Here is a 10,560-nt window from a genome sequence, read left to right as displayed (position 1 = left end):
TTGAACACCTTTAAGATGAAATAGTAAAAGGATAGGTACAATAACAAGTATCACTGAACTGCAAGTTCTGAAGACATCACAGTAAAGCAAGGCAATAAAGCTCAAGCAGTTTCATGTCATACAAGCTTAGAGACAAATTTACAGTCTTGGTAAAAGTGTTATTTATTTAGTTGTGTAAATTTCTTGAGTCTGACAAATAATCTAAAATAAGAGGCTGCTGATGCAGGATAACTTTCTACAAGGCACTCTCCAGGATGCTGACTGCACCAGCTTTAAAGAAATCAGGTGATGAGCCTTATACTAATTCCTTCTAAAGATTATTGCACAGATAGATCTCACAGTTGAAAAATTTAGAAAATTGTTTATTATTTTTGCCTAAGGTTTCCTTCACTTACTTTCATTCTATTACTTCAATGCCAGGGATACGTCAAAAATCTGAGTTCTATTCCTGGCTTTTCTAAAGACTTAGTGAGTGACCTTGAACAAATCTCAAAATGCCTATATTTTTCCCAGCTGTAAAAGTGAAGATGGCTATTTTTAACTTCTTCACATTGATGCTGTAAGGCTTAATTCATTAATGTTTATAAAGGTATTTTAGATCTTTGGGTGGAAACTGCTACAGCAAGATAATAACTCTTTGTTATTCTTGTTAGTGTTCAGTATTATAACTTCTAATTGTACCCTCTTGGCCTACTGAAAGAATGCCATGTCCTTCTTCATGTTTATGCTCTTAAGGAACTTACAGGTGGTTAAAGCTATAAATATTTAGTTCCTTGAATCTTTCTTCTTAAGTCAGTCACTCCATCCCTCTACATTCTTTCCACCTCCCTGCCTTTATTAGGAATCTGAGAGCAATACAATGCAAGAATTTGGAGATTTACCTTTAATACATATATGAAAAAATGTTCCATCTTTATAGTCACACTTTATTCAGCCATGCATTTCAGACTTAACAAATCTACCTTTAGCTGTCCAGTCAGGTTATAATTCAGTTGGAATAAAGGATTCACTATCGCTCTATGGTAATCAATGATTTAATTCCACCCCTACTTTTCTACAAGGGAGACTTCAAGTCTTGCTGTTGACCTTACAAAATTCTGCAGTGGATGCCATTGCCTACCCAACCTGCTGATTCTGAACGTCACTTTCAAGCCTAAAGAAAGCTAAAAAAACCCAGAAGATTTCATCACACACAGGGAGAGAAAGATAGTTTTGTGTTTCCTTTACAAAGATATTGGAAGTTGCAGTTATTTGATGAAACCAAAACTTGAACACCTTTTGTAATTCTAAGGACAGAGCGTTAAAAGCCAATGGGCCAGGAATTTTTTGGCTAAGAAGCAGTGTAACAAAACTGATGCTCTGGCACCAGCATACAAAGGGGAGGAGTGACTGATGGAGACCTATTGATGTCTAACAGTTGCCTAAAAATAGGTTTGTTTTGTTTTACTTCCACTGCAGGAATTGCCTATATACAGTCAAAAGGAAGGCTATATCAAAATGTAAGATATATTAAGCTGTGGAGGATGCCAGGTAGATTACATTACTAAAGATTGTAAAAAAGAAAGAAAAAGCAATCTGGGTTAGAGGAGATTGGACATGGACATTCCCCCACATTTCAGTCTTATGATTGTCTAAGAATTGACTCATAGGAATTGAAGAGACCTAGAAGCTGAGCCCAAGACAAGGGCTAAAGACCGTTGTGAAAGAAAACAGACCCTGAGGGGAAAAGCTGTACTCGGCAAGAGTTTAGGGCATATGAGTGCTTTATATATTTCCTTTTAAACTTTAATTAACTCTGGCAGTAATGCACTTTTGTGACTTTGCTGTGACCTCAAAGCACTGAAAGCCTGGGGTTGACTATCTTGAGGAGAAACTGAAGGAACACAGCGAGAAAATGTGGAGCAGTAGATGGCTGTGGATGCACATACCATTAACGTGGAAAAGTTAAGCCCTAACCTTCCTTGCTGAAGAATATAGCAAAACTCCCACTAATTTAAAACAGAGCAGGAGCATGCCCTTAGCTATGCCATGAATATGGATCAAATGAACTGGACAGAAGCAAACAGCAGTATACCATCCACTTAGGCAAGCTTTTCAGCTAACAGATGATTCCAGTCTTGTCTAAAACAGGGGTTGACAACCTTTGGTACTGATTCTGTGTGCTTCTTCTTGCACACAATCCCCCTGCCTTGGGCTGCAAATCTCCACACTCTTGCCCCCACCTCCTCCCTCCCTCTCCTAGCAATCAGCAGATGCTTCAGTGGGAATAGCAGGTAGTAGGACCTTGGGGACACCTCCTCTAGTGGCCGGGCTGTAGCATGCTGCTAATTTCCCAAGCTGTCGCAGGCTGAATCCAGTTTTTTCACAGGCTGAATCTGGCCCGTGAACTAAAACTTGCCAACCCCGATCTAAACTACTGCAGTAGTGACCAGTTTTATACCAGCTCTATATTATTATTATCTTGATTATCTCTATATTCTTACCTGTTTTCTCATCAACTCAAGACATGCATTAACTTTCATTTTTAAACAGTTTTACAAAGCCTCTGTGCTAGAAGCACACTGTGCTAAAAGGTGTCCAATCCCCACTTCCTAGATCTGCCTACGGGTAGACAGGCAAAACTTATTGTGTAAATCTTTTGACAGTGACATCTCCTTGTGGTTTGGTTAGAGGATACCAACCTTATTCATTTGAAAAAAGTGCTCCATTAAGCTACACCAGTGGAGCTACACTAGCTTAAAGGAACATATTAAAGTGTGAGTATATTACAAATGCTGATTATAATAATTGACAAGACATAAATGATAATAATTAAATAGTTTTCTGTCTGTTCTGATATTGTGAACCGTAACTACTGAACATAGAGTTTGGAGAGGGCAAGAAATGGAAAACAAAGAGAAGAGAGAGACATGATTGTCTCCTTTTTACTGACTGCAGTGAAACAAATTAGACAGAGTTTGAAAATACAGAGATCATTTCAGCAGCTAGCCCTGATAAATGGAACTCAGAGTGGAAACCAATCAAAGATGACTGGCAATGTTTGAATTGCTAACCTTTATTTTGAAGTGTTAGGCTCCACTGAATTAGTGGGGGAGGGCACTTTAGATAAAATTGTCAGCGGCTTCACCGACTCACATTCACTTGGTGAGTTGATATATTACTAGGTACAGTAATTGTTTAGTGCTGCAAGTATGATTATTAACAACAGGAATATGAGACTGACCACACACAGATTAGCAACTCATTATTTATTCTGAAGTTGAGCAGAATAGAAAGCTAGACTACTTACTGTGTATTTCACTTTAGACCATTCTCATGTTGACTAGTAATTCTACTGCATAAAAATCTCAAAGCACAAGAAAAGTTAGGCTATAACTGATGTTTAAAACAAAAGCTCCTGTTCATGGCTGAAACAAAAAGCATAATAAAATGAAAAGTGATTCATACTCACTTTACAGTTAGGGCTGCCAGGCTCTGGAATGGGCTCCCAAGTGAGGTGGTGCTCTCTCCTACCTTGGGGGTCTTCAAGAGGAGGCTGGACAGATATTTGGCTGGGGTGATATGACCACGGCACCCATTCCTGCCCGGGGCAGAGGGTAGGATCTGATGATCTGTTTAGGTCCCTTCCAACCCTAAGCACTATGATACTATGAAACTATACTATTATAGATAAAATCCCACAGAGTCAATAGTTTCCTCCATAATTCAAAAAGACATCAACTGTCATGTACTTTACTGATTTTAGATCAAAATTTGCCTCACTCATGTCCAAAACTAGTCTTATTACACTGGAAACTGATTTTAGAAACAGTTGTAAAACTTCCAGAGTGGTACATTTGACCGGCATGATTAGAAATAGCAAACATTAAACAATCCAATGTAAGAAGTGTTGTATCATGTTCCTCTAGATTTTAAATTTCTAGATTTTTGAACCAGAAGATAAAATTTAATGGAAAATTATATCCCTATTGTGGTATTCTATAGCATGGTTCAGGAAATGAGAAAAATTAAAAATCTCAGCATCAATAAATTATTAAAATAATTGCTTAAAAAGCTATTAATTTGCAATGGAATCACAGGGTTTAATCCCTACCTAATTTGCTGAGACTTTTCTTTAAGGAGGAACAAAGCAATATATAATAGGTAATCCCCACATCATTTTATATTGCTTCTTCCATTATTGTCACCATGAACTTAATTTTTGCATCTTTGTAACATAGTTTAAAGATGAGTGCTGTTTTTTTGTGATTTTGCAGATTTAAAATATAGGTTATAATATGCCTTTAATATGCCAGACACGTACTTGTTGAAGGAGACATGAGCTGAATGATGGAGCAAAGGGCAAATACTGTAGAGAACAGATTGTTATAAGCATGGGTGGCTCGCTTTCCTCCTTAACATACTGGCCTGGGTAGATAGCAAAACTCCAGTGCATCTGGCTGCAGTAGGATGACACGGCTGGATAATAGCAGTTCCCAAAGCCAGCCTGTAAGCAATGTGGGATTAGACTACAGTAAAATGGTTAATAAGTCCTGTGACTATGGAATCTAAGACTTGACCTCTGTTTCCCATGCAAAGAACTGTAAATTAGAGCTCACATAAGGCTATGAATAGAATCTCTGAGCTAAGTCTGGAATAACTTCCTTTGTGCAGGTTGAGATGCCTGCTTCCTTGGAGATATGCAAGCATCTTTTTAATTCAGCTCAGAATATACCGTCTTGTGCAAAGACTTGTAGCTTGACTGCAGTGACAGGGAAAGAGTAGAAATAAAAAATAATCATCATAATGAAATACTTTGCTGACCATTTATAAGGCAACACTGGGTATAAATCTACTTAGGAATTATCAAGAAAGGGAAAGGGAGAATTGGCTTTAATGACAGTTAGGCTGACTCCCCTTAGGATGTTGCTGCCATTCAGAACAACTGCACCGATACCCAAAACATACACAACAATAATTGCAAGGAACTGAAGAAAATGTAAAATGTAATAGTCCCACTGAATATACATGAGAAATATATCTAAAATGTTATCTAAAATGAATAAAGTTTATATGGATGGGACAAAATAAACACTATGAATCATTATCTAAAACTCAAAAACAAATCAACCTGGACTGTTTTTAGTCAGAAGTTAAAAGTGTTGTAAAAGTCCAAAAGACTCTAAAGGGGAAAATGCATGAATTGTTCACTAATACATTATCCTATTTAGGTGGTATAATCCCAGAATAGATTTTTCATCCTGAGAGATTCAAAACTTCGCTGTTCTCTTCAACCCCTCTTCCTTGTTATAAAGGCAAAGTTCAAACAGGGAACAGAAAAATGTAATGTGACTTGTGTGACCAGTAACAAACTAACATTATTTGTGGTCTATCCACTGAGCATAACCCCCTCCACCCCCATCCCCCCCTTTTTTTTTTTGTCCAATGACACTCAGCTATTAAGTCAATAACAAATATATTCAAGGAAGTCACGGTCGTATCATGAGTATGCCCTAAATGGAGAAAGAGGCAAAATGTGTAGAGTAAATTATTTGCTATAAATTACTTGCTTAACACCACTCTGCATGCACTGTCAATAAACTTTGGCAGGGTTTGATTTAACTGATCCAGTCCTCTGTCAACTGACATTACTTCTGTAATGAGTGACTCACCCTAGAAAAGTGGCCCAACCATCTCCTGAGTCTTTTCCAGTGGTATGGCGATTGTCTGGGAGCCCACCTTAAATTATTCCTGAAGCGTTCTCATTCCTTTATATCCAGTTTTTAAAAAATCAGATAAAGCTGTTTTCTTTTGCTACCATCACTGTCCAAGGAAGCATTTTAATTTGTGTATGCCAGCAGCCAGCAATGTGAGAGGCAAAAGCCCATAAAATCAAACGAAATGAGGGCATCTATCCCAACTGCTTGACTGCAGACAGCATTTCATCCCAACTGACTCACATCCAACATTACAAATTAAACAGCCCAACAGTAGAAAACATTTTTACTAAAGTAGGAAAAAATCCACTTGTAAAAATATGTTTAAAATATTAAGCATATATATTATTTCATGGCAGAATAATTTCCTTATTTCATTCTACCAAAAAGGTATCTTACTTTGTATCTATAGTAAAGAAATAAAATGAAAACCTTTTGAAAACAGAAATGTCTAATCTCCTTATGTAGAAAAATAAAGCTCTCTTTACAAGCTATAAATTAGGTAAAAAGAAGGAAAATATTTTTAAATGGTTTGAAATTGGTCGTGTACCATTTATATATTTAAATTAATGTTTTTATTAGCCCCTTAGTAGACTGCAGATAGATTAAATCTATATTTAGAGCAAGAGATTTTGCAGGTTATAAAGTGTAAAGCTGGATTCTTCTTATTTATACCCTAAAATCTATTTATTCCTAGAGTAAATGTTGGAAAATTAAATCCAGAATAGTCCTAACTACTCTTCCCTATCTAAGGATTGCAATGGAGGACTTTCCTTTCATCTGCAATGTTAAGATGGTTGAAGTTAATCTGTCAGCCTGTTCTTTAATCAGGTTTAACAACTCTGTGCTGTTGAATTAATACACTGCATGTTGCTGAGCCATATCTAATGGGTTGGGTTGAGTCTGAGTCCTACATTTTTTTAATCTTTTCTTGGTTTTGCCTCCTCTGCACTTTTAAAAATACATTCCCTAACTTAATAGCATTTTCTAAAAGAATGAAATTCCCAAACTTCTCATGTAAAGCAAAAGTAGCAAAATTTACTTGACTAAAGAAGGATTCTTTTTTTTTCCCCTGATGCCCTTTTTTAGATTTGGCTGTAAGGGAAATCAATTTTCAACAGAGAAGACATTGCTTTTCACTAAGGAAATGAAACTTCTGCATCTCTGCTCACAGCTTGTTGTATGATATTCCATTTTGCATACCGTTTATTCCAGCATTCCATATTGTCACTCTGATTCCTACCAATATGATCACCTCTTAAAGCAGTAAACCCCCCTGAGGGATTAGAAAAATTGTGAAAAGCAAAATAAATCAATACAAATAATAACTAAATAAAAAACAAGAAAAGGTTATTATAAAATAAAAGCTTAATTTGCAATGATAACAGTTCCTGTAGCTTCTTTCCCCAAATGCAATTCTTTTGATGTTTCCCAGACCATCTCTTTGTCACCTGTATGTGCAATTCCTTATTCAATAAGTATGAGCCTTTGAGCACCACCACACTGCAAATAGTAAAAAAATCCAACTTCCCTCCTATTTTGTCTTGCAACTTCTGCCTCACAGCCAGGTCCCATAGTTGAGCAGGACTGCATAAGATTCCCTTCATGTCTTTAATTTGTTCTTTAGAAATTTCTCCAGTGGACTGCTTTCTTGCTGATGTCTAGGAATAGGCAGAGCGTAAACAGGTAGCATGATGCTATGTCCTAGTGGTTTGAAAACTCAGCTGGAGAGAGGCAGGGGGTATATGGATTTAAAGTTCTGGAGCAACAGGGAGCAATGATGAAATAGTTCACAGAAAACCCAGATTTGAAGACAAGTCATCCTCCTCTGGCTGCTATGCAGAAGGTCTTAGTTAACTCAGACCGACACCCACTTAGCTAAAATCTCTAGCTGTTTTTCCTTCATGCACTATTATAATTAACAAACTCACAAAGACAACATAAGCCAAAGAAGTCTACTCTCCCATTTCCTCTTTTAACTTAGCTATGCAACTCTATCATGAGTGCAGCCAGTCTGTTTTTATGGAGCTAAACCTAAAAAGACACAGCTGTAACAAATTATCTCATAGGTAAAAGAGTCTCCCCTTCCTGCTCTGAACCCTGAGTAGGAATTAACTTATAGTTCTCTAGGAGCGAAGTCCTGATCCCACTCTAACTCCCACTGAGTTAAAGTTAAGCTCCTATTGACTGGGGCTAGAAATTCACCCCAAGCCATTTTCTGATTCAGCAGGGCATCCTCTTAGTAACATCCTTCAGTTGGAGTATCCACTCCCAGGGTATGAGAAGATCTATTCTGTAGGTCACATGTTTATTTGCAGCATTAAGAGCTAGATTTGGAATTGTGAACCTTCAACAGCTCAAAAGTGTCTGGTATCATGATGTGGAACCAGGCTTATCTTGAGCTGATGACAGTGGTATGAACAGTAGTAGACAACAGTGACATACAAAAAAACAAAGGAAAATAACACTTGCAAATGGCACTCATACTCTTGAAGGCTTCAGATATCTGGGTGATTATGGTATGATTGTAAATGACAGCTGTGGTTTCTGTCTATATACATAAACAAACAAATATATATATGTGTGTATGTATGTATGTATGTATGTATGTATATATGTATGTATAAATATACATACATACATACATATATATGTAGTTATGGATTGTTACCCCAGGATATTAGACTTAACAATTAATTAAGCAAACACTGTAAAGTGCGTTATAGAAAAGCAATTTCTACCAAGTTGGCATCATTGCAAATTGCACTCTGGGATCCAGTGCTTTAAGCGAGGTCTGATTCAACAAGTTCAGTTGAAGCTTTATGTACTGCGGTAGATTTATCTTCAGGATGTCTGCTCACCATGGTTCTTATTACTTATCCTATTCAATCTCTCTCAGTTTTTTTTATTATTTTCAAGCCATCAGCAGATTCCAGAGAAGTTTTTCAGGGAAATCAGCCATAAAATTATTTACTTTGATGTCATTCTTTCTTCATTTACAGGAATACATGGGAAAGAAAAATTGCCTCTCTATTAGAAACAGCAAAGTATGATAGCACCACGACAGAAGGTTTGTCTATACTGCTCATAATAATGAGAGGATTCATTGTTTATTAGATAAAGATTATGCCCCTGACATATGCAATCTAATCTGAATAGTCATCCCAAGCCAGTATTTATGACAAATGTAAACCATTAATAATTAACAATAATATACACTGTTCTAATTAATTGAATAAAAATATCCTATCTAAGAAGCAGTGGAAGACCTCCAAAGAGGAGATGTTCTCTAAGTACAATTTACGGATTATTATTCATTGCATACTCATATTTAGTGAATTACACACCGCCCGAGAGACATGCCATATCTGATTCATAAGTGAGCTGCAAGATTAGTAACTGAAAATTATGAGAACAAATTCTGACAGCTTTGTGGTCCCACTTCTATAACTAGCTTCAGATGGGAAAATGCCTAAGAACACATTTGTACAGCACCTATAACCAGGGGATATCAAGTCTGATAAAGGCCTCTGAACATGCTCATAAAATACTTAATGATAACTTGAGTCTATTCATTCATATTTAATACGGGATATAAACACTATCTAGATAGTATCTAAGCATTACAGGAAATGCATCATGATCGAGAACATATTAAGGCTTCTAAGATTAACCCTGGTCAGATCACATACTTTCTAACATGAAACATATTTGGGGTACATGTAAATGGCCTTAGTGAGTGCATCTACACAAAATGTTTACTGCTCAGTTTGTTGCCCTGTGGGGTCAGGCCAACTCTCAGGATCTCAATATTGCGCTGTTAGACAGGAGGGCGTGGTGTACAATTGCACAGGCACACACTCAAAAATCAATTAGGTATATACACACACACTAGACACATACACACATTTTAGGTGCATGCACCCCCACCAGGCATGTGCACACACACTACCAATTCAGGCACAAACACATCCAAAATTACCAGCCTAGGCAAATGCATACCTATCACCAGTTCAAGCACTTACACACACTATACAGACCAAAAGAAATTAGACCAGAATCAATTACCAATACCTGCACACCCAATACACATACATGGATCACTAATTCATATATCAAGCACACAGTGACATACAATCAGTTCACATACATACCACTCACCTACACAGGTGAGTTCCTAACTTCAGTGTTGTGATGTGTATGTATGTGCTTGGTGTACTTGGGATACCTACGGGAAGGTTAAGGTAAGAGAGAGAGTGAAAGTGTAGGGGGTGAAAGTTTCCGGGACCAGGATTAGAACTGGTAGACTAGAGAGAACTGGGCTGAGGTTCTAAGGCTTGGGGTTACTTTATGTTACTGCTGGTGGAGACTGAGATGAAAGTTGCTGGTGCCAGGATTAGAACCATCAGGCTGGAGGGAAGTTGGGGTTACTTAAGGTTAATTGGTGTTAATTGAAAGCAGAAAGTCAGCAAAGCAAAGGAGCAATGCCAGGGAGAAGCCCAGAGGCTGGAGCTAAAGCAAGGAGATTACAGGGGAGCCGAGAGGTATGTGGGGAGAGGAAAACTGGGAGTGGAGCTGCAGGTGGAGTGGAGGCTGGAGAAGACCTCCACCCTAGAGTTCTAAAGGAACTGGCCGAGGTCATTGCAGGTCCCCTGGCACGGCTTTACGAGCACTCGTGGTGCACTGGAGAGCTGCTGGAGGACTGGAACAGGGCCAATGTGGTTCCAATCTTCAAAAAAGGGAGGAAGGAGGACCCGGGAAACTATAGGCCACTTAGTCTTACCTCAATCCTAGGCAAGCTGTTTGAGAAAATAATTCTGGCACACATCCAGGAGGGGACAGCAGGGGACTGCATGCTTAGGGG

The 10,560-nt window shown here is 37.9% G+C and overlaps 1 long non-coding RNA gene across 2 annotated transcripts in view; it reads left to right on the top strand.

Annotated features, from left to right (window-relative positions):
• The first annotated feature begins 217 nt into the window (after nt 1-217).
• Nucleotides 218-10,560, top strand: part of LOC109304992 — a 52,492-nt gene continuing 42,149 nt past the window's right edge. Inside the window, exon 1 of one of the 2 annotated variants that reach the window (XR_002099528.1) lies at nt 218-285. This is a non-coding gene — a long non-coding RNA (uncharacterized LOC109304992). The remainder of the gene's footprint in view (nt 286-10,560) is intronic. The other variant, XR_002099529.1, reaches the window with a different exon arrangement.

The sequence above is a fragment of the Gavialis gangeticus genome, unplaced genomic scaffold, assembly GCF_001723915.1.
Source record: "Gavialis gangeticus isolate Ggan-Ray unplaced genomic scaffold, GavGan_comp1, whole genome shotgun sequence".
In the NCBI taxonomy this organism is placed as follows: Eukaryota; Metazoa; Chordata; order Crocodylia; family Gavialidae; genus Gavialis; species Gavialis gangeticus.
Note: the sequence above shows the minus strand (reverse complement) of the source record. Positions and strands in the feature narration are given on the sequence as shown.